The 25,692-nt window shown below is 40.4% G+C and overlaps 1 long non-coding RNA gene across 1 annotated transcript in view; it reads left to right on the top strand.

The window, feature by feature from the left end:
• Window positions 1-271: 271 nt before the first annotated feature.
• The window catches only part of LOC110128443 (uncharacterized), a 41,190-nt gene continuing 15,769 nt past the window's right edge, over window positions 272-25,692 (top strand). Inside the window, exons 1-2 of the long non-coding RNA XR_002311174.2 lie at window positions 272-375; window positions 5,215-5,289. This is a non-coding gene — a long non-coding RNA (uncharacterized lncRNA). The remainder of the gene's footprint in view (window positions 376-5,214; window positions 5,290-25,692) is intronic.

The raw sequence follows: 25,692 nt of genomic DNA, 5'->3' as shown, positions 1-25,692 counted from the left end.
TTTGAGGCCTAGCAGGCCTTTATTGCAGGAGCCAGCCCCCAGGACTGGAAAAAAAAAAACAACAACAGAGGCTTCACTCTCAGAGGGCGCAAAGTCTCACACAGAAGCAGTAATTTGATAAGAGCATGGGCCAGGCCTACCTGTGGGTCTTGGAGAGGCTCCTGGAGAGGTGGCGTGGGGTCGCCTGCAGCTGCTTCCAGAAACACAGACACTGGCGGTAGCCATGTTTGGGAGCTCCTTCTCGCGAGAACTGCAGACTGGTAGGTGGAGCTTTAACAAGAGAGAGGACTTGCTAGATGGTTTATCTCAGGGAGGCCACAGGACAAGTAGATCTCTGCACCCACCCAGCAAAATCTTAAAAGTTCAAAGAGTGAAGTAAGTCAGAAAGAGAAAAACCAGTATCATGTACTAATGTTTGTATGTGGACTCTGAAAAAAATTGGTACAGATGATCTTATTTACAAACTAGAAACAGAGATACAGACATAGAAAACGAACGTATGGATACTAAGAGGAAAGGGCGGTGTGGGAGGGATTGGGGGTCTGGGATCGATAGGGAGTCTGGGATAGATATAAATACACTATTGATGCTATACATAATATAGATAACTAATGAGAACCTACTGTATAGCACAGGGAACTGTACTCAAGCAGTGACCTAGATGGGAAGAAAATCCAAAACAGAAGGGATATATGTATACATGTAGCTGATTCACTTTGTTGTACAACAGGAAAAAACACAACATGATGAAGCAGTTATACTCCAATATATATTTTTTAAAGGTCATGAAGGGGCCTTAACTGGGTTCGGTCGAGTAGTCAGTCAAGATGGTCTTAATAGCACCTTGCTGTCTTATGGCTGCATCCTTGCAATGGTCTCCCACTGTGGGAATGATGAACAGAGAGTACTTCGACTTTCCAAGGACAGGGAGAAGTGTGGAGCCTCCTATAGCCAGGGTCCAGCTCACTGGTTAATTGGTGGTCGAGTCCTCTCCATGACCTCTTGCGACACCCTCAGATCAGAGGGTCAGGCCAGAGGGGAGACAGCCCAGGCCCTGTGCATAACTGTGGCTAGGAAGGTAGTGATGAAGCAGAATTAGAAAGGGGCTGGACTTGGGAGTCAAAGAAAGTTGTGCTCCTCTGATTCTGTAGCATGCTGGTTTGAAAGCCACTTATTTATCTCTGACCTATTTCTTCATCTTATATTGGGAGTAGGACTTCTTTACCCCATAGCTGGGGATGAAAGAATATCACATAGATGCAGTGCTCAACCCCATGCTCAGCACACTGGAAGCCCTTGATAAATTTTACGTCTCCCCCTCCTCTTATTAGCTTCTACCTGTGTCATCATCTACACTGTGCAGGGCCAACCATAAATAAGTCATAGAATTGTAAAGTGTTAGAAGTAGAAGGAACCTTGATGACATCTATAAAGTCCATCCCTCTTATTTTAAAAAAGGAAACAGAACCAGAAATGTCAAGGGCACACAAAGAGAATGTGGCACAACCCAGGAGCTGAAATTATGAGAAAATCACCCACGGGTCCTTTCTGAGGATTCAAGCCACTGATGATTCTTACCAGCATGACGACACCCTTCTATAAACAAATCAGATGTGCCAGGGACACACAAGATATCGAGAAGAGGGTGGGGCTCACTCTTTTCATTTCTCCTCTCTCACTCCAACCCATTAATTAGAAGAACAAAACTTGAGTTTAAGTATACTGAGGTTTGGGCTTCCCAGGCAGCACTAGTGGTAAAGAACTTGCCTGCTCGCGCAGGAGACATAAGAAACGTGGGTTTGATCCCTGGGTCTGGAAGATTCCCTGGAGGGTGGCATGGCAACCTTCTCCAGTATTCCTGCCTGGAGAATCCCATGGACAGAGGAGCCTGGTGGGCTACAGTCCACAGAGTCATAAAGTCGGACATGACCGAAGCAAGTTAGCACACACACACACATACTGAGATCTAAGTCACCAAGGCAAAAGATGAGTTAAATTCTGAGTGCTTTCTCTCCATCAACCAACTGTATGATAAACCTGGATCTCACTCTTTTCAAGAGCCACATCCTAAGAAAAAAACAAAAACAAAAACCTAAGTGTGGCAGAAGAGTAGAAACAGGTGGATAGTGTGTCTTCTTTGTACCCCTTGCACTGATAGGAGACTGCTTGCATACAGAGAATGCATGTGTGCTCGCTATGTCACTCTGCCAGGTAGCAGCTCCTTTTCACAGAGACACAGTATTTCAGGAGCTGCATGGCTCAGACAGCTGCAGACAATATCAAGACCCTTTTTGCACGGTCAAGGCAAGGGCAATGTCTGATTAAGGCAGGGATGGAAGGACCCTGCCACAAAAGCCTGCAACTGTGCAAGGCAAACTCTGCACTCACCCCTGTCCCACCCCCTGCAGTGTGACTGGCATGACCCTTCTTTCTCAGATTAAGAAGTCATTCTTTTGCAAATATACAAACTCACTTAGCTGGCCATCTTGACCACATGTTCTTGCGAAAAAGAACAGATTCCTCCAGACCACAATCCTTTACACCTTCCTTTTCCACACTTGAGGGGTCTCCAGTTCCTTAAATTGCTTTCAGTAATTTGTGCGGTTTTCATCCTAGTCTCTCTAGAGATGTCTTGTCAGACAACAGCATTCAGCAACTCTGCGTCTTCTTCCCTCACAGGGTTACATTATTTTTTATTTCTTACCTCCACTTCTTCCTAAATGGTGTCATTGGAGACTGACAGGAGACTGGAATGATTTGTTGGGATTCCTGAGGCAGTAAATGCCTCTTCCAGCAACTGCGGAATGATATCAGAGTTATCGTTTTTCCAAAATTGAAGTTTTTAAATGCTTGAAATGTAATCTTAAGAGAGAAAAAAGTACAAATACAAAGTAGTATGTGAATACAATCGATATGACATGTATACATGTAGACAGATACTGGAAAATTATAGACACAAGCAACAGTTGTTTGGGGTGGTGGGGTGAAGGACGGGTTTTCTTTTCCCTTGTGTTATTGTTAATTTTCAAATTAGAAAATTCCCAGTTTCTAGGGTTGGACGTACTTAAGTTAACTCAACTATGGTATGAGTAGAAGCTTGGTCATATTGCCAAATGGTTACTTCCAGAACTATAAACACAATACAGCCTTTTTCTTTAAACTAAGCAAATTGCCATCCAAAATCAATGGAGGAGGAACAGAGATAGTGGAGTGTATGTGTATGTGATCAGTCATGTCTGACTCTTTAAGACCCCATGGACTGTAGCCCCACCTAGCTCCTCTGCCCATGGAATTTTCCAGGCAAGAATACTGGACTGGACTGCCATTTCCTCCTCAGGGGATCTTCCTGACCCGGTGATTGAACCTGTGTATCCTGCGTCTCCTGTATTGGCAGGTGGATTCTTTACCACTGCGTCATCTGGAAAGTCCCAAGATAGTGGAGACCAACTATTAAATCTTAAATTAAATCTGAAGTATTAAATCATATAAATTCAGCTAACTGAAAGTGCAAGTCACACAGTTGTGTCTGACTCTTGGTGACCCATGGACTAAATAGTCCATGAAATTATACAGGCCAGAATATTGGAGTGGGTAACCGTTTCCTTCATCCAGAGGAGTCTTCCCAACCCAGGGATCAAACCCAGGCCTCCCACAGTGGAGGCAGATTCTTTACCAGCTGAATCACCGGGGAAGCCCTAAATCTTCCAGTAATTATGGGTCATTTAAATGTAGGAGTTATTCCTGGGCTTATTCCAAACTTTGGAAGCCGCGCCAATTACCACTGGCCTGCCTACAATTGAGATTTGAGAGAACCAATACGGCTTATAAGCATATTCAACTTTGAAAAGGATGGAAACAGGATCATTGAATATTTGCCACAAACTAACCGTAGAATTAGGAGACCATACAGTGCAGTTGCATTCAGAAAACCAAACAGAAGCAACAACAAAAATAACTTCCTTTTATTCTTTCTTGTTTCCTTCTTTTCAGCATCAGCCTCGTTTTTATTGACAAGTTTTAGGGCCCAGGGTCTTATTTGTTTTTTGGAGGAGAACATATTTTCCTTGCTCATTATACCTGATCCTCTCGGATCTGGGCATTGCTTCTAATCATCTTATAAACTTAGAAAACAGTCCATGCTGAAAGGAGCATCTTTAAGTGGCTAATCGCACGGTCAATGGCTGGCAAATGACTCCAGTTCAGTTCAGTGGCTCAATCGTGTCGGACTCTTTGCGACCACATAGACTGCAGCACACCAGGCCTCCCTTTCCATCGCTACTTTCCAGAGTTTACTCAAACTCATGTCCATTGAGTCAGTGAAGCCATCCAACCATCTCATCTGTCATCCCCTTTTCCTCCTGCCTTCAGTCTTTCCCAGCATCAGGATCTTTTCCAATGAGTCAATTCTTTGCATTAGGTGGCCAAAGTATTGGAATTTCAGCTTCAACATCAGTCCTTCCAATGAATATTCAGGACTGATCTCCTTTAGGATGGACTGGTTGGATCCTCTTGCTGTCCCAGGGACTCTCAAGAATCTTCTCCAACACCACAGTTCAAAAGCATCAACTTTTTGGCGCTCAGCTTTCTTTATAGTCCAACTCTCACATCCATACATGACTACTGGAAAAACCATAGCTTTGACTAGATGGACCTTGGTTGGCAAAGTAATGTGTCTGCTTTTTAATATGCTGGCCAGGTTGGTCATAATTTTTCTTCCAAGGATCAAGCATGACTTAAATCACCCTAATATCTCCTCTTACCACTTTAAGCTGAAATTCACTCCCTATAGCAATTAAAACTAAACATTAAAGCTACCACTAATATTGTCTAAAAATCACAAGTGACATGGTCTAGTGGACTTTATTTGCTAGAGAAACGATATGGCCTGTTTCTGTGAGCAATATTTATACCTGCTATCATTTTTCACACTCAACCCAGAAAAAATTGTCAAACGTACAGTTTCCCAGAATGAGACTCTAAACTTATATTTGCCTTCCTTCCTATCAGTGAGACACGATGGAAGTCTGACCCTTCCCAGAGCTTAAGACAAGAGACAGACCAGGAGCACTGCCCTTCTTTTCCTCCTCCCTCTTTGGAGGCCCCTTTGTTCAAAATGTGTTTTGTTATATTAAAAACTATATTTTGATTGCTTATCTGAAAGAACAGAACAGATATGAAACTCAGATCATAACATTCACTATTTTTTTTTCCCAGCAAACCAATCTATTGAGCATTGCTCAAAGCACTGTGGAACATATGACCCCAAGATGTTCAAAATCAAAGAGTAAGGTAACAGCATTGTCCAGTGTGATTTTCTGTAATTGTGAAAAGGTTTCGCAATGGTGATGTTCAGCATGGTGACCCCTAATCACCCATGCTATTAAGTATTTAAAGTGACTCTAGTGTGACTGAGAAAATGAATTTTTGTTTAACTTTAATTATTGTAAATTTATTTTTCAGCTTTACTGAGTTATTGAGTTGGCCAAAAAGTCCCTCTAGGTTTTTCTGTAAGATGTTACAAACCTGATGGAACTTTTTGGCCAACCCAGTATAATTGAAAAATAAAACTGTAAGACATTTAAAGTGTAGAATGTGATGATTTGACATATGTGTGGGTGTGTGTGTATCTATGTGTGTATATATATGTGTGTGTATATATATATATATGGTGAAAGGATTCAACCCATTGAGCTAATTACCACATCACCTCACATACTTTATTTTTTTTATGAGAATATTGATGTTCTACTCTCTTAGCAAATTTTAGTTATACACGCAGGATTATCAACTATAGTCACCAAGTTATACATTAGACCCTCAGACATTAATCATCATATAACTGAATGTTTGTAATGTTTTACCATCTTCTCTATTTTTTCCCCAAACCCCTGTCCCTGGCAATTACTTTTCTACTCTCTGTTTCTTTGAATTTGACTTTCTTTTTTTTTTTTTTAAGATTTCACATATAAGAGATACTATGTTTGTCTTTCTCGGTCTGACTTATGTCACTTATTTATAATGTCCATTCATATGGTTCATTCATGTTGTTGAAAATGACAAGATTTTCTTCTTTTATAAGGCTGAACAATATTTATATGTATCAAATATATAATTCATCTTTTGAATAACACTTAGATTGTTTCCAAATCTTGACTGTTGTGAGTGATGCTGCAATGAACTGGAAGTACAGCTTTCTCTTTGAGGTAATAACTTTGTATCCTTGAGATATGAACCCAGAAGTGGGATTGCTGGATCATATGGTAGCTCTATTTTTAATTTCTTGAGGAACCACCATACTGTTTGCCACAGTAGCAATGACAGTTTACATTGTAAATTTAAATATCCACACATGGCTAGTGGCATCAATTTGATGGTGTTAGATAAGTCTATGAGAGAGACATGCCAGGTGCAATGAGAATGTGTAGGACAGAAATCTTGCTGAGACCGGGACAATAAGAAATGATTTCCTGAAGAAGCTGAAGGTAGACCTGAATATTTAAGAATAAGTAAGGGTTAGCATGGTAGAGGTTGAAGGCTGAGAAACTACTTTAGGTAGATGAGACAGTAAATGTGAAGGCACAGGAGTGTGAGAGAGTGTGGTCTTCTCTAGAAACTGTTCACAGTATCTGCAGCTCTAGGGTGTTTTGAGTTGACTGCAAAGACAAGGTCGAGGAAAGAGGCTGATCATGAAGGGCTTGTGTGTGTGTGTGGTTTTTTTTTTACACTTTAAAAAATATTTTTAATTGGATGACAATTGCTTTACAATATTGTATTGGTTTCTGCCATACATCAACATGAATCAGCCATAGGTATACACATGTCCACTTCCTCTTGAACCTCCCTCCCACCCCATCCCACCCTTCTAGGTTGGCACAGAGTACCTAATTTGAGCTCCCTGCATCACAGAGCAAATTTCTACTGACTATCTATTTTACATATGGTAATGTAAATATTTCAATGCTACTTTCTCAGTTCATCCCACCCTCTCCTTCTCCTCCTGTGTTCATAAGTCTGTTCTCTATATCTGTTTCCATTGCTGCCCTGCAGTTAGGTTCGTCAGTACCATCTTTCTAGATTTCATATATTTGCCTTAATTAATATATGATATTTGTCTTTCTCTTTCTTACTTCACTCTGTAAAACAGGTTCTAGGTTCATCCATCTCATTAGAACCAAGTCAAATGTATTGCTTTTTACAGCTGAGTAACATTCCATTATATATATGTACCACAATTTCTTCATCCATTCATCTGTTGATGGACATCTAGGTTCCTCCTATGTCCTAGCTATTGTAAATAGTGCTGTGATGAACACTGGGGTACATGTGTCTCATTCTGTTTTGGTTTCCTCAGGGTATATACCAAGTAGTGGGGTTATTGGCTGTGTTATGGTTTAAGAAACAGTAGCATCATCAGATGTGTCACCATCAGATTTGCTTTTCAGGGAGCTCACTCCAGTAGTACATGGTGAATGGATTCACTAGGGAAGAAAATCAGTGTTAAGAAGACCAATTAGAAGCTAGAAGCTCATTCAGGGGGCTAAATGAGGGTGATGGTGGACACAGTGTTTACAGGAACATGGATAATTTTCCAGCATCTTCCTGAAAACAATGCTAACAAAATTCCACTAACTGGAAACTTTGTCCTCCACTTCAAGAAGTAGATGGGTGACATTCACATATTCTCATTTGGATAAGAGTGAACAGAGGCAGAGACAGGGAAAATTCTAAATATGCCTTACACTATAATACTTATTTTGATTCTAACAATTATTATTAACTTTTAGCCCAAAGTATACATTAGCACATCCAGCTTGACTTTGAACATATTTATTTTCAGTTCAGTTGAGTCGCTCAGTCATATCCAACTCTGAGACCCCATGGACTGAAGCATGGCAGACTTCCCTATCCATCACCGACTCCCGGAGCTTACTCAAACTCATGGCCGTGGAGTCAGTGATGCCATTCAACCATCTCATCCTCTGTCATCCTCTTTTCCTCCCACCTTCAATCTTTACCAGCATCAGGGTCTTTTCAAATAGTCAGTTCTTCGCATCAGGTGGCCAAAGTATTGGAGTTTCAGCTTCAGCATTAGTCTTTCCAATGAATATTCAGGACTGATTTCCTTTAGGATGGACTGGTTGGATCGCCTTGCTGTCCCAGGGACTCTCAAGAGTCTCCTCCAACACCACAGTTCAAGAGCATCAATTCTTTGTCATTCAGCCTTCTTTATAGTCCAACTCTTACATCCATACATGACTACTGGAAAAATCATAGCTTTGACTAGACAGACCTTTGTGGACATAGTAATGTCTCTGTTTTTTATAATGCTGTCTAGGTTGGTCATAGCTTTTCTTCCAAGGAATAAGTGCCTTTTAATTGCATGGCTGCTATCACCATCTGCAGTGATTTTGGAGCTCCAAATAAAAAGTCTGTCACTGTTTCCATTATTTCCCCATCTATTTGCCATGAACTGGATGCCATGATTTTAGTTTTCTGAATGTTGAGTTTTAAGCCAACTTTTTCAGTCTCCTCTTTCACTTTCATCAATAGGCTCTTTAGTTCTTCTTCACTGTCTGACATTAGGGTGGTGTCATCTGCATATCTGAAGTTATTGATATTTCTCCCAGCAGTCTGGATTCCAGCTTGTGCTTCATCCAGTCTGGCATTTCTCATGATGTCAGTTCAGTCAGTTAGTTCAGTCGCTCAGTCATGTCTGACTGTTTGTGACCCCATGAGTTGTAGCACGCCAGTCCTCCCTGTCCATCACCAACTGCTGGAGTCTACCCAAACCCATGTCCATCAAGTCAGTGATGCCATCCAGCCATATTATCCTCTGTCGTCTCCTTCTCCTGCCCCCAGTCCTTCCCAGCATTAGGGTCTTATCCAATGAGTCAAGTCTTCACATGAGGTGGCCAAAGTATTGGAATTTCAGCTTCAGCATCAGTCCTTCCAATGAATATTCAGGACTGATCTCCTTTAGGATGGACTGGTTGCATCTCCTTGCAGTTCAAGGAACTCTCCAGAGTCTTCTCCAACACCACAGTTCAAAACCATCAATTCTTCGGCGCTCAGCTTTCTTCACCATCCAGCTCTCACATCCATACATGACTACTGGAAAAACCATAGCTTTGACTAGACAGACCTTTGTTGACAAAGTAATGTCTCTGCTTTTAAGTATGCTATCCAGGTTGGTCATAACTTTCCTTCCAAGGAGTAAGCGTCTTTTAATTTCATGGCTGCAATCACCATCTGCAGTGATTTTGAAGCCCAGAAAAATAAAGTCTGACACTGTTTCCACTGTTTCCCCGTCTATTTCCCATGAAGTGATAGGACCAGATGCCATTGATCTTAGTTTTCTGAATGTTGAGCTTTAAGAAAACTTTTCACTCTCCTCCTTTACTTTCATCAAGAAAACTTTTCACTCTCCTCCTTCACTTTCATCAAGAAAACTTTTCACTCTCCTCCTTCACTTTCATCAAGAGGCTTTTTAGTTCTTCTTCACTTTCTGCCGTAAGGGTGGTGTCGTCTGCATATCTGAGGTTATTGATATTTCTCCCAGCAATCTTGTGTCCAGCTTGTGCTTCTTCCAGCCCAGTATTTCTCATGATGTACTCTGCATATAAGTTAAATAACCAGGGTGACAATATACAGCCTTGACATACTCCTTTCCTGATTTGGAAAGTCTGTTATTCCATGTCCAGTTCTAACTGTTGCTGCCTGATCTGCATACAGATTTCTCAGGAAGCAGGTCAGGTGGTCTGGTACTCCCATCTCTTGAAGAATTTTCCACAGTTTGTTGTGATCCACACAGTCAAAGGCTTAGGTGTCAATAAAGCCGAAGTAGATGTTTTTCTGGAACTGTCTTGCTTTTTTGATGATCCAACAGATGTTGGCAATTTGATCTCTGGTTCCTCTGCCTTTTCTAAATCCAACTTGAACATTTGGAAGTTCATAGTTCATATACTGTTGAAGCCTGGCTTGGAGAATTTTGAGCATTACTTTGCTAGCATGTGAGATGAGTGCAGCTGTACGGTAATTTGAACTTTCTTTTGCATTTCTCTAAAAGAGACTTTGTATTCATGGAATTATGTTACTTTAATCAACATATGATAAAGAATAACGCATCTTTCCAAGTGGCAGCCCGAATGTCACTTCCTCCAGGAAGCTTTCTCTGATTTTCAGACACCATTAGATCCTTCTATTAAACACTGACATAACAACCTAGACTTCTGAGTAATTTGTGTAATTCTGTGTACACATGGTCTGCAGTTACAGAAGCTCCTTGGGGTCAGAACGTGATCAGCCTTGAACACTACTGCAGTCCCAACATAGTGGAACATCATCAATAAACTGTCCTTGGTAGATAAACACAGCATGCAAAAGTGCAGAGAAATATCTTTAATTCAAATATTTACTTTTTGCTTCAATTCCCTCTCTAGAAGGTATTGGACATTTTTAAAATCTCGAAGATATCTGATGAGTAGCCAGGGTTGAGAAGCTTAGTCCTGGTATTACACAGTTTCTCTAGAAGATTTCTCATCAGGAGAGACTGTAATGCATGACATTGTGACTGTCATCTTTATCTCTGCTAGCCTTAGTGCCTAAATTTGAATTCTAGAGCCTCCACTAGCCAACTGTGTGACCTCAAGCAAGTTACTTAACCTCTCTGTTTCATCTTCTGTTGGATGAAGTCTTCAAGAGGAAATGACTTCCTCTGGTTGACCCACAAGCTGGACCCAGGCAATTTGAGGCTTCTCACGCCTCCCCTGTTTTTTTGAATATATCTCCGCCCACCATTTACACAGTGGGAGCTGGCTCCAAGGATGCAGACTTAAGAAAGCAAGGTGTTATTGAGAGCATCTGGGCTGAATACTTGACTGAGCCCAGTTAAGAAACTTTGAAGATTCTGGAGGGCAAGTATGGAGATCTACCCATTTTTTGACTGCCCAAGACAAGCCTTGTATGATTGGGTTCAACACCAATGAACCTTTTGGCCAACCAGGTAAGTTCTCTTGTTTATTAAAAACCACAGACTACCCTCCCACCTGCAAATCTCCTTTCTAGGAAGGAGTAATGATTCTTGTACAAAGGATTCCTGTGATTCCTTTGTTTTCAGTACCCACATATATTTTATTCTTGGCATCATAGTGGCTGAATCTTGATTCAAAAGTTTTCCCCAAAGATACTCAGACCTCAAAATCTAGAGAGCCAACCCTCTCCATCTAATGTGCCTGAAATGGAGGTACATTTGTTAAAGAACTGCACACACTCTGTATTTAGCACTGTGACTGTTGTTCATGTCCCTGCACCACAAACATGGTCTTTTGCTGTTGTTGTTAAAAATCACAGCCAGGAATGGCAGTAACAGAGCTACAGTTTTCCCATGTGCCGCATTCAGTGGATGGTAGGGACATGAGCTGATTCACTACTGATTCAGGAAATCATAGAGATAAATCAACAAGTCAAAAAGGGAAAATCCCAACTCTACCTTCCCATTTGCCTTTCATGTTATAAAGAATTTAAGTCCAGGAAGAGAAGATCTGTTGGAGGGATTTTTTTCTTTGAAGGAATAATAAAAAATCTCAATGCTTTCATCAAGAATTCCAGAAGGATCTCTCTCTCTCTCTCTCTTTTTTTTTTTTTTTTGCAAGAAAATTTCACCTGCTATTAAGACCAGAAGATATGGCTAAACACTGGAACCATGACTATGGAGTCAATAATATTAGGGGCCTTTAGTACTAAGCCTTTAGCACTGGCTTAATACTAAGCCAATCCATATTTCCTCATGTGGAGCCCTGATTTGGTTAGATAGATGAAAGTAACCTCTGTAAGAGGTACTAACCTCTGTAAGAACACAAATCTGGGTTGTGAATAAACAGCTATACCATTCCAAGCCTCTGCATTCAGGCGTGTGAATTCAAAATGGCTAATAGCCCAATTCCCAGGACTCCACACAGGAAGCCAAGCTTTCCCCTACAATAAAGACAGCTGACATGTTGTAATTTACATGGATCATTCCTCATCAACTCTATGAGTCTGAGATAGAAATTCCTTGAGATTTGTTTTGTCTATTATAATGTACTGAGTATAAACTTGGAACAAAAAGATATGAGGTCAAGTGCAAATTCCACATTCTTTCTCAATGCCTGACACCCAAGGATTCAAGTTTTAAATTTATTTAGAGCTGGTACTGAGAGAGATCTAGAGGTCATGGTGATAATAAGCTGAACAGAAGGCAATAACACAGCACTGTCTGCTCAGTTCAACCTCTGTGGACTCTTGGAACATGATCCTGGAAATGGAGAAAGTCCCTAACTCAGCTGGATGAGTCCAAAAGTGATGGGCAGATCTTTGGGATTCAGTCAGAGAAAAGCAAAACAATAAAGAGCCTCTGCGTAGAAAATGTATGCATGTTACTGGAAAACTGTACAATCCACAAATGTGTGAATACTTACTAGACTATCACTACTTATGAATCTAAACTTAGCCTAGGAATTGCTAACAATGAATGACTAATACTGATTTTCTTTTCCAAAGAATATAAGCCCCATGAGAGCTAATAGTTATATTCGTGTTGTTCACCACTCTTATCTGTGCTGCCTATAAGAGAGCCTGAAACACAGTAGGTCATCAAAACATTTACTGCATGAATGAACAAATTAATAAGAAAACACAACTCACAATTTATTTTTACAATCATTTGTCTATTTGTATTTTTAAAATTAATTCTCCAATAGGGTTATAGTAATCCACCAAACCCTCAAAATACATTTTTTTTTCATTCCTAGGCATAACTAATTTGTATCAAGATTATAGCAAAACACTTGAAATTTGATAGGATTAATACTATTAATCATGTATTTCATTTATACATCTTATCTGGCACCTCTGTTTTCTTTGAAGAGAAGCCTGATGCTTTTCAATAATATAGAGTAGGTCCATGGTAATCAACCTCGTCAATATTCACTTCCAAACCTTTGACTTGGGTATATACACACGCACATACACAGAGTGCAGAGACATTAGTAATTGCAACCCAGATTAATTGTTAACTTGCAAAGCCACTGTGGAGACAAGTCTAGTATACCAATCCAGACATGCCTATTGATTTCTTCCCAGCAGACGGTGCATGCCAGCTCTCCTCCCCAATAAATGTTTCACACATTGTAAGATTATAGATGGCAAGGTGAGGCATCCAGGGGAGACATGTTTCTAGGCATCTTGGAACACAGAGCTTCTTTGAGCTCTCTCTTTAGTAAGACTTTAGAATACTTTCTAAACAAAACACTATGTTACAAAAATGGGTCCCCAAAAGAATAAAGACTTGTAAGGTAGTATCTTAGTTAAAGCAATTAATTTTTTTCTCTAGAAAATAAAATCCCACAGTGGGGGAAGGAGAGAGTGGAGCAAATTGAGAAAGTAGCATTGAAGCATATACATTAACCTACTTAAAATTTGATATCCAGTGGAAACTTGCATATGATGCAGGGAGCTCCAATCAGGTGTGCTATGACAACCTGGATGGGTGGGACGGGATAGGAGGTGGAAGGGAGGTTCACCAGGGAGGGAACATGTGTATACTGATGGCTGATTCCTGTTGATATAGGACAGAAAACCAGCACAATATTGTAAAGCAATTACCCTCCAATTAAAAATAAATTAATTAAAAAAACAAAAGCCCTGATGTGCAATCACTATCAAATATACTTGGATTAGTAGGTGTGGTGAATAGTGGAAGACACTTTCTCTCCCAGTTTCACCCCAATTCTTAGTATTCCCAATAGGAATATCAGTCTTTTATAGATCAAGGTATCACAGAAAAAGGAAGCAGATGACTACTTTCTAATCATTTTCATTGTGTCCCCATTACTAAGGCACTGTGTCCCCTGTGACTAAGTCCAAGACTACTGGAGTGGGTAGCCTATCCCTTCTCCAGTGGATCTTCCTGACCAGGAATCAAACTGGGGTCTCCTGCATTGCAGGTGGATTCTTTACCAACCGAGCTACCAGGGAAGCCCAACTAAGGCACAAATGTAATCAAATGCTAGGTTCAGTTGGATCTTATAAGACTTGCTTCTGGATGAGAGTATAGCAAAAATGTAAAGAAAGAAGACAATGGAAATCATTCCTTAATGAAATTCTGCAGTGAACATCAGTAACGTGAACTAACCCTTCCTTCTCCCACTCACTTTCAGTAAGGTATTAACTTCACACCTACAGAGGTCATCTAAATAGGAATGTGATTAAGTAGTTAAAATCATTTTACTTTTTTTAATGGCTATTAAACCCTGGAAATTTATTTTAAAGCCGATCTACGTTGGCAAATTAAAACACACAGAATTTAGTAAATGTGAAAAGGTCTGTGCAGTAGTCGGGGTTATAAATAGGTCTATTAAACTCACAGTGTTTTGAATTTTAAATGTTGCATGTTTTGACACAGTATATTCTGATTTGTAAAGCATCATAACAATATGGAAGGGTGTTTTGCATTTGAATGTAAAAAAAATACAAATTGATACAAAATAATACAATGTATCAGGACCAAGAATAATGTAATTACCAACACCCTCAATACAGCCTATGCTTCATTTTGTCAATATGATTAATGCAAGTAGCTGAAGTTTGTTAAATATATGTGAGTGTATAATTATATCAATGATGTTAATTAAAACACATCTCAGCTTAGCCTGAGAATGTTAATGTGAGCGCCAAAGTTTCAACTCTATGATTTTATTATTATACATATATATATGTGTGTGTGTATATATATATATTTAATATATGATCACTCTCTTCTTTCTTAGGTTTGTATTAATCATTTTCCATTTCAAATACAAAATTACCTAAAGCTGTTTGGTTGTGGAAATGTAATTGCTATTATTGTGATTGTTATTGATAACAAATAAGACTAATCATGAAACTTCTCTCTAGGGAGTCTGTATACTTGGTTTCTATACAGAGACAAGAACAGCTCTGCCACCAACTAGTGTTGTTACCTGGGGCAAGTAATATAACCTGTATAAATTTCCTCATTTGCAAAACAAAGGAGTTAGCTCAGCCATCTCTAAGGTTCCTGCACAGACCAAATAAAATATCTAAGATCTTTGACTTGCACTAGTTAGTCTAATTTAAAAAGGAAATGCCAATTTTTGACCTGTTCTCTTCTCTACTATTGCAATCATCATTGATCTTTCAAATATACTCTCTATCCAAAGCCCCTAGAGGTATTTGTAAAATGGAGATTCAAGTGTTATGGGGAAAGAAAATGGACCGAAGTTTCTGTTATAATAAATATTTCATTCTGTTCTCTGGCCAAAGCATTGAAATTGCATTCCTGGGAGAATCAAGGCTGGGGTTTTACCTGCAGACTTGGGGTGCTCTGACCCCAGCAGATTCAGGAGTTAGTCTTCATACTCAAGCATTATAAATTACAGATTGCAGCCCAGTCAGAAAGCTCAGCTCTGTGAAGGAAAGGTGTGGAAAGAAATGCTGTATTTTTGAACTGGTCTGAGAGGTCCCCCGTGCTGACCTCCTTTCCTGGTCCACTGGGCAGCCCCGTCTCCATTTTTCCTGGCATGGACCCGAGCCCTGCTTCAACAGGCCATGGGGAGTAGGGAGAATTTGGCTTGGAGAGATTTTGGCTCTTAATACTTTGCAGCTCTTCTCAGCTTGATTGGCAAAGCTCTAGATAGCAACACCACCCACTTCTTTCTCTTTTTGCCTCCTGTTCCTATCAACCCTCTTTCTGCTTCCCTTGCTGAGACACAGAGAGGTAAAATCTGACACCATGGCCAGCAATTCTGTACACAGAAGCAAGCGGAAGACCCAGCCGCGTTTGGCTTCTTTTAGGTGGCTCACGCAGCGTTGTCTTTGCAATGATCAGAGGCCCCTCTTCAGCAAGGAACGGCACACCCCCTCCACCTCCACTCATAAAAGGACCATGACATGATTCAGCCTCTAATTATTCTAAATGTTTATGCAAAGGACCCATGAGGCGATACAGCTGACTGTTTAACTGGCCATTGTTGAGTGATTAAATGTGACATTTCCAAAGAATTAGGTGAAAAACCTACTAGACTCTGGTAGGGTCAAAAAGACTAGGCACCTTTATGAATTTCAATACCGCAACACTCATCTGGTTCGTGGCGTGAGGCATATTAGAAAATAGTCCCAAATTAAAAAAAAAAAAAGGTTTTATGCTAATGGACTCTTAAACATTTAATGCTCTGTTAACAAATGGTTATTTCTCCATTAAGCACCATCATGACCTATGCATAGTTTATGAACATTCCTGTTGTCCTTGAGAGAGATCACATACTGTAAGGGCTAAAAATAGCCATGTGAACAGCAGAGGATAATTTGCATCTCAAGTTCAGCTGACATCATCTAGCTTAGAAGCTTATTTCCAGGGTTCAGACTCAGGAAAAGGTCCTGGTAGCCTTTCAGTAAACCAGAATGTTCTAAAAGTCAGTCCCCTGGCTTAGAGGGAGCTGGCTGAGAAATGGTGTAACTTTTCTTTTGCTGGTGAAATACACAGAATGACTTTCTTCCATTCTTTCACATGTAGCCCTGCCACTTTTGTCTACACTCCCATGGTCCAGTGACACGTTTCCTTCTCCATCCAGCAAGAACCAACTGCCCCCCCCCACCCCCAAGTCCTTTCACCTTAGAGAACCACATAAAACAGCCATAGTTATCTAACTTAACTCTCCACTTGGCAACACAGAAACTTATTCCAAGCGGGGGTGAAGTAGGGTGGACCTGACAGATAGCCACTCACTGCACTAAGAGAGCCTGGATCATCATTCTGAGTCTGAAATTAATGTGCTTATTACTCTGTCCACCTCTTAATTGATAAATTGCATAACTTCAATAGTCACCTCCTCCACGAAGCCCGTGATGATTGCACCAGATAAACATAGTTCTCTACATTTCATAATAGATCACAGCACTTCCTCACTCTAGACCCTTCACCATTTGACTGTCAATTTGAAACAGTCCCTCATTTCAAATGATGGGGGTAGGGGAGATAACTGAGGAAAATGAGACCCAGAAATACACGAGAGGCAGGAGAGGCAGGTTGAACACTGAGAGCAGTGGCTAAATATCACTTCCGTTTACAAAGAACAAAGTGTAACTTCATTTTGGTGAATCTCACTGATTCAGACCACCTCCTCCTCCTATTTTTCTTCCACATTCTTCTACTCAGTTATCTTTAATGACAAAGGGACCCATTGCCTCTTTGTCCTCTTTGGTTTTATCCTGATGGCTACAATAAGATTAAACCAAAACCCTTTTGTGTAGTGAACCAAGCTCTGTAATGTGCTCCATACTGCATCTTTATCATCAGTTTTCTGCCAGTCCCAACCTTGCACTCTGTCTTGCAGTGATACTGAAGTTCTTGCTCATCTCACCACACCACATTGTTTCAAGCCTCCTGTCTTTCTTCATGCCATTCTCTTGGTCTCATCATGCCATCTGTCTTTCTTTGCCATGCTATCTCTTAGGGTGCCTTCAGACACTGCACATAGATCTTCAGTCTCTGGAATTTTGCCCTTAACTTTCACAATGAGCACTCTATACTCTCCTTCCAAATGTTTCCCAAGCAGCCTCTTCTTTGGACACAGAGCACTCTGATTATGAGTTCGTCAAAAACAAGGCTGCATCTTTGTCCTCTTTTTGCTGTTGTTTAGTCACTAACTTGTCCCCGAGTCTTTTGAAGCCCCATAAACTGTAGCCCACCTTGCTCCTCTGTCCATGGGATTTCCCAGGCAAGAATACAAGAATGGGTTGCCATTTCCTTTTCTAGGGGATCTTCCTAACCCAGGGATTGAACTGACGTCTCCTGCATTGTAGGTGGATTCTTTACCACTGAACCACCAGGGAAGCCCTTGTCATCTTTTAGCCCACCACTAAACTCATATTAGCTATCCTGTGATGGTTTTGGAGTGGGAGGTCCAGTCCAAGGGAATTGATTTTACCATATGTATCAGCTATGTAGCAGTAACTGAGTCAGTAGATGTGATGGTATGAAATTGCTCTCAAGATGTTTGTATTTAGGCTGTCCACAGTGAATCAGAGGATGGGAAAATTTCCTATTATGGTTCCTACTCAACTCTCAGAGAAAATTGGGATTTCACATATGGGGCTTCACCAATTCCATATGCTTTATAAACTCTAGATTATTGTGCAGCTTACAATATATTTACTCTCATTATAAATGTCACAATATTAATCTAGAAATCGAGGCTAAATTTTAAATGGTAATGAACTATGTAACAACATCTAATGTAATGTTACAGCCGAGAATGTGCATAAGGTTTTTCTTCAGAATACCAGAGTGGACAATTTTCCCATTGTGGATAAGCACAATGCTTTTCACTAATTTATCAAACTGCTCCACATCAGACTGTTTATAATGTGTAATTAAGAAATCTCTCAGCAAGTTGAAAAGTCGTCATTTGTTTTGGATATCAAAATGTTATTGGGACATTCAATATTTGCTGATTGTCCTCTTCAGCTTGTTAAGGCTTTAAATAATTTTCTCCATAATTGCTCCTCCCCAGTGCCACTTGGTGGAGAAGGCAATGCCACCCCACTCCAATACTCTTGCCTGGAAAATCCCATGGATGGAGGAGCCTGGTGGGCTGCAGTCCATGGGGTCGCTAAGAGTTGGACACGACTAAGTGACTTCACTTTTACTTTTCACTTTCATGCATTGGAGAAGGAAATGGCAACCCACTCTGGTGTTCTTGCCTGGAGAATCCCAGGGACGGGGGAGTCTGGTGACCTGCCATCTGTGGGGTCGCACAGAGTCAGACATGACTGAAGCGACTTATCAGCAGCAGCAGCAGCAGCAACATTAAACAAGGCAAAGTTCTTCAGTTCAGTTCAGTTCAGTTGCTCAGTCATGTCTGATTCTTTGTGACCCCATGGACTGCAGCACCCTAGGCTTCCCTATCCATCACCAACTCCTGGAGCTTACTCAAACTCGTGTCCACCTAGTTGGTGATGCCATCCAACCATCTCATCCTCTGTCGTACCCTTCTCCTGCCTTCAATCTTTCCCAGCATCAGGATCTTTTTAAATGAGTCAGTTCTTTGCGTCAGATGGCCAAAGTATTGGAGTTTCAGCTTCAGCATCAGTCCTTCCAATGAATATTCAGGACTGATTTCCTTTAGGATGGACTGGTTGGATCTCCTTGCTGTTCCAGGGACTCTCAAGAGTCTTCTCCAACACCACAGCTCAAAAGCATCAATTCTTTGGCATTCAGTTTTCTTTATAGTCCAATTCTCACATCCATATATTGGAAAAACCATAGCCCTGACTAGATGGACCTTTGTTGGCAAAGTAATGTCTCTGCTTTTTAATATGCCATCTAGGTTGGTCTTAGCTTTTCTTCCAAGGAGCAAGTGTCTCTTAATTTCATGGCTGAAGTCACCATCTGCAGTGATTTTGGAGCCCCCCAAAGTAAAGTCTGTCACTGTTTCCATTGTTTTCCCATCTATTTGCCATGAAGTGATGGGACCAGATGCCATGATCTTAGTTTTCTGAATGCTGAGTTTTAAGCTAACTTCTTCACTCTCCTCTTTCACTTTCATCAAGAGGCTCTTTAGTTCTTCTTCGCTTTCTGCCATAAGGGTGGTGTCATCTGCATATCTGAGGTTATTGATATTTCTCCTGGCAATCTTCTTTCCAGCTTATGATTCATCCAGTCCAGCATTTCTCATGATGTACTCTGCATATAAGTTAAATAACCAGGGTAACAGTATACAGCCTTGACATACTTCTTTCCCGATTTGGAACCAGTCTGTTGTTCCATGTCCAGTTCTAACTGTTGCTTCCTGACCTGCATACAGATTCTCAAGAGGCAGGTCAGGTGGTCTGGTATTCCCATCTCTTGAAGAATTTTCCACAGTTTATTGTGATTCACACAGTCAAAGGCTTTGGCATAGTCAATAAAGCAGAAGTAGATGTTTTTCTGGAACTCTCTTGCTTTTTTGATGATCTAACAGGTGTTGGCAGTTTGATCTCTGGTTCCTCTGCCTTTTCTAAATCCAGCTTGAACATCTGGAAGTTTGTGGTTTACATACTGTTGAAGCCTGGCTTGGGGAATTTTGAGCATTACTTTGCTAGCATGTATATAAGTGCAATTATGTGGCAGTTTGAGCATTCTTTGGCATTGGTTTTCTTTGGGATTGGAATGAAAACTGACCTTTTCCAGTCCTGTGGCCACTGCTGAGTTTTCCAAATTTGCTGGCATATTGAGTGCAGCGCTTTCATAGCATCATCTTTTAGGATTTGAAATAGCTCAACTGGAATTCCATTGCCTCCATTAGCTTTGTTTGTAGTGATGCTTCCTAAGGCCGACTTGACTTCACATTCCAGGATGTCTGGCTCTAGGTGAGTGATCACTCCAGTCTAATAGTAACAGGGCAAATTTCCTAGCCTGTTTGGGTTTTTGGTCCCTTTTCTGGACAGGATTCTAAATATTTATGCGTTTCTTGATTTTATCTTTCAAGAGAGAAAGATATATTTATTTATCATAGACTCTGTGTCAGACGCTGTGCCAAGCATTTTACTGTATCATCTGCACCGTCCCATAATTCTTCACAATTCTTTACTATTTATTGCATTCAGAAGTGCATATTAAGTACAGTCTGTTCTATCTTATTTTTGTAATGCAAATTAGCTCACTCACATAAGGGAATGTCATCAATAAAATGCAGAAATCCTGTAGGTTAATAAGTGATTCTTTTGCAGCCCATTAAATTTTGTGCCACCAAGTAGAAACATCTGAACACAAAGTATACCAACTCAGCTGAATGCAGCAAGCTGAAAAAAATACCGTGTTGTGCAGAATGCCTGTTTACCCCATGCGCCTTCTTTTGGCTCATTCTAACCAAATACTCCCTTTTGGAGATTTTATTGGTGGTTATCTGGATCTCTATGCCTTTTGGCTTGGTCTCCATGCTCCGTGTTGCCATCCTTCCTTATACTCCTTAGGTCAAGCATTCTTTCGTTTGTTTGTTTGAATTTTTATTGGAGTTCTAGCTGCTTTACAATGTTGTGTTATTTGCTGCTGTATAGCAAAGTGAATCAGCTATATGCATACATATATATCCTTTCTTTTTTTGGATTTTCTTCCCATTAGGTCCCCACAGAGCACTGACTAGAATTCCTTGTGGTATACAGTAGGTTCTTATTACTGACCTATTTTGTACACAGTCATTCCCAATCTCTCAATTCATCCACCCCCCTCTCTTTACCCACTTTGGTGTCTATATGTTTGTTCTCTATGTCTATGTCTCTATTTCTGCTTTAGAAATAGGTTCATCTGGACCATCTTTCTAGATTCCACATATATGCATTAATATATGATATTTGTTTTCTCTTTATGACCTACTTTACTCTGAATGCCAGTCTCTAGGTCCATCCATACCCCTGCAAATGGGACAATTTTGTCCCTTTATACTGCTGAGTAATATTCCATTATATATATATATATATATGTATATATATATATATGTGCCGCATTTTCTTTATCCCTTCTTCTGTTGATGGACATCTAGGTCACTTCCATGTCCTGGCTATTGTAAATAGTGCTGCAATAAACATTGGCATGCATCTTTTGGAATTATAGTTTTCTCAAGGTGTGTGCCCTGGAGTGGGATTGCTGGGTCATGTGGTAGCTCTATTTTTAGTATTTTAAGGAATCTCCATGCTGTTCTCCATAGTGGCTATATCAATTTACATTTCTACCACCTGTGTAAGAGGAAAGGTTTCCCCTTTCTCCACAGCCTCTTCAACATTTATTGTTTAAAGGCTTTTTGATGATGGCCATTCTGACTGGTGTGAGGTGATACTTCATCATAGATTTTATTTGCATTTCTCTATTAACTAGTGATGTTGAGAATCTTTTCATGTTGCTTGTTTTATATTTACCTTTTGTTTATTAAGACTTTTAAATTTTTAGTTTGTTAAAGTTTTTGTTTTCTATTTCTATTTATTTTTACAGTTTTTGTTAGTGTTCTGGTTGCCAAATTCTGTGTGTACATCAGTGTTGTGTGTATGTGTAAACACATAGGCCACACTGAACAGTTTGTGGGATCTTAGTTCCCTGACTGTAGATTGGACTCACGCCCTTGGCAGTGAAAGCTCAGTGTCCTAACCACTGGACTGCCAGGGAATTCCCCAAACTGTATATATTTTAATAGTCTGCACCTAACTCTATTTTCCTTTATCTTGTTATATTTACAGCAAGATTTTTGAGAATATCAGAACTGCGTGTAAATCATTATAGCAGAAACACTCGCATCCACTAAGTACCAGGCACAAAGCTGAGCATTATTTTCAAACATGTACTAATAATACCTATGGTGGTCACAAGGCTCAGATTAGGTAACCTGACTCGAGTCACTTAACAAAGTGGCACATCTGGAATATGAATCCAGGTCTGTTTCATCTGAAGCCACTTGCTTTCCCATCATATCATGTTGCTTCCCAACTCTCCCTTCTTCCTTTTCACCACCTCCTGATACCCCAAAGCAAGCAACAGTGCAAGGAGAAGATTACGGACATACTGTGTGCATGTGTGTGTGCATCTACCTGTGTGACTGAGTGTGCTCATGTATGCATATGCACACTGGTGTTTATTCCAACGGTCCTGCACCCCACCTTTAGGGGGTCAGAGGATGTCAGCACTTAGGTGAATGCACACGTGTCACTGAACACTGTGCCTTCTGGGAGAGGGAACGCCTGGCTGGAATCACAGTGTTTCACTTGGCTCTCAGAACAGCCTAGTGAGCAGTTACAGCAATTGCCATGCCCCGTGCAGATGACTTGAGCTTGGCCAGCATGAATGGTCTAATGGAGGACAGAATCCAGGCGGGAGTAAAATATCTCCATCATAAACTGAACATTTTGCTGTTTGAACTGTTGCCAGTTTTTATAACAATTTCCGTCTTAAGCTGGCTCAATACATATTTAATGAATTCTTCTATAAAACCTTTAACAGCCCTCAATTCATTTCAAGTGGCAAATGACTCAGCAGTTTGAAATGATGAGCTGGATGCTGCCTCTATATTCATTACCTAAGAAGAAAAAGTGGATTTTTCTTTTTTAAATGTTATTTCCTCGTTGGGTTCACATTCATCTGATGTGAAAACACTTATGTCTGCCAATCCTCTTTGGCTCAAAGATGTGATTTTATAAGAAGCATGCTGTAATTTTTTTTTTTTTGCTTGAAGTGTTGTGATATATATTAGGATCACATATTATGTAATATTTGTGTTGTTATATATCATCATGCTGTAATGACCTCTTATTACATGTGCCATTTTTTTCATTCAACAAATATTATTAGGGATTTATTTCTTGTAAATAAATGGAAAATAGGAAGGCAAATCAGGCAAGGACACTGTCCTCAAGATGCTTGCACACACAGGCTGTCCTAGTAAGGAATTAAAAAGACATGTTGAATCAAAGAAATGCCTCTTGACTTCATCCTGGTGCCATATGCATTATGATATACTAGATAAACCTCTGCAAACTTGGAAAGCTTAAAATGCTAGGATATATACTGATGGGGCTTCCTTGGTAGCTCAGATGGTAAAGAATCTGCTGGCAATGCAGGAGACTTGGGTTCAGCCCCTGGGTTGAGCGGTCCCCTGGAGAAGGGAATGCAACCCACTCCAGTATTCTTGCTTGGAGAATCCTGTGGACAGAGGAGTCTGGTGGACTACAGTCCATGGGATCGCAACAAGTTGGATGAGACTGAGCAACTAGGCTGAGCACATATACTGATATTTGGCCTGAACTATCTTTGGCCTTGAGGTCCTTTTCCAACTGCAAAGGTCTTACACTTAAATGGGTACAGGACAGTGCCCCCCACCCCACCTCCCACACACCTTCCAAGCACACCCAGGCACATCTCCAAAGTCCTTTGCTTCCTCTCCATCCTCATCCTGTACTGTGTTTCTCTTTCCTCCATTGGCTCCTGAACGTTGGCCTAGCATGTTCCTCTCTGAGTTGCTGGTCCTTCTACCAGGAATACTTGTGCCATCACTCAGTTGAGTCCAACTCTTTGTGACTCCATGAACTACAGCCAGTCAGGCTCTTCTGTCCATGGGATTTCCCAGACAAGAATACTGGAGTGGGTTGCCATTTCTTCCTCCAGGGGATTTTCCTGAACCAGGGATCAATCTCACGTCTCTTTTCATCTCCTTCATTGGTAGGTGGATTCTTTACCTCTGTACCCCTAGGGAAGCCCTGGGAATGTCCCCCATTGAATAGCTGGTGACTCAGTTTTATCAACTTGTTGGTCAAAAGTCACCTTATTTATAGCTGCTCTGTTTATGATATCCCTCCCAGGACCCCCCTTCTCTTTTCACGATGCTGTTTCTCCACATCAAACATACCACTTCTGTCTTACTGTATATTTTATGTTTTATCTGATACTTCTGTTCCTTTTTTTTAAACTTTTTATTTTGTATTTGAGTATACCCAATTAACAATGTTGTGATAGTTTCAGATGAACAACAAAAGGACTCAGCTTTACATATACATGTATCCATTCTCCCCCAAACTCCTCTCCCATCCAGGCTGCCACAAAACATTGAGCAGAGTTCCCAGGTCTATACAGTGAGACCTTGTTGGTTATAAGCAACTACCTAAAGCAGGAATTGCTGCTGTATTTCCAGTGCCTAGGAAAAGTATTTACTACAGAGCAGGTTCTCCCTAGCCATTTGCTATATGACTGGATAGATGAATGAATGAATGTGTCTAAACACCTACATGTATATAGGTTTTGTTTAGTACCCAAAGCCATTCGTACCCCAAGGTTCTTACACTTGTGCAGAGAAGAAGAGAGGATTCTTAGTGTGTGAGTAACAGTTAAATTTTTGTAAAACAAAACCCTGGAATCCACCCTGTATTCCACTTTAGACATCATAGTCACTCTTGGAGTATACCTTTTCCAACCTGCTTAAGATCTGGCGAAATGAATTTTTTCTGTGAAAATCCAGACAGCATTTTTACACTATATTTTAGAAACATGGCTTCCAGTTTACATATATTTGCATATTATATCCAGAAAGTCTTAAATTACAATGACATTATGTAAAATAAAGTAATCCAAAAAGGCTGATGGATGACAATTGTGTATTCTAATCAAGTTTTCCTGGAGTCAGCACATTTTTCTAAGGGGTAAAGGAATTATTTCTAAGCCTCATCCTCTAAACTCAGGGCGCCGTTGCTTGTTTTGAGAAGTAATTTGGAGGTGTCAGGTCACAGGTCATCCTAAAAGTTTAATAACCACAGTTAGCTTCTCCCACTTACTGACATCATGTACTCTATGTCACATGTATTCCTAAGTTTTCTAGACTGAGAAATGAAGTTCCTCCTGTGAACTCAGGTTAAATAAGCAAAAGTGAAAAACTGAATTCTAATAGTAAGTAATAGCCTCTCTTTCTGCACTGTGTATTGTTATTATTTTAATTGGTGAAGAAAAGACCCTAACCAATAATGTCAAGAGGTACTCTGTACTCTTCTCGGACATCTGCTCTGGTGTGGTCTTCTTAATGAGTCCCCTTCAAAAGTAGATTTTCTGAAATAATTTTCCCAGCAATCTGAAATCACACATCTGCTAGTTCATGTGCGGCTCAGCCAACAAAGAGGACACAGCATCCAGTA

Source organism: Odocoileus virginianus, chromosome 28 (assembly GCF_023699985.2).
Source record: "Odocoileus virginianus isolate 20LAN1187 ecotype Illinois chromosome 28, Ovbor_1.2, whole genome shotgun sequence".
Taxonomy (NCBI): domain Eukaryota; kingdom Metazoa; phylum Chordata; class Mammalia; order Artiodactyla; family Cervidae; genus Odocoileus; species Odocoileus virginianus.
This window is presented reverse-complemented; position numbering and strand designations above follow the sequence as displayed.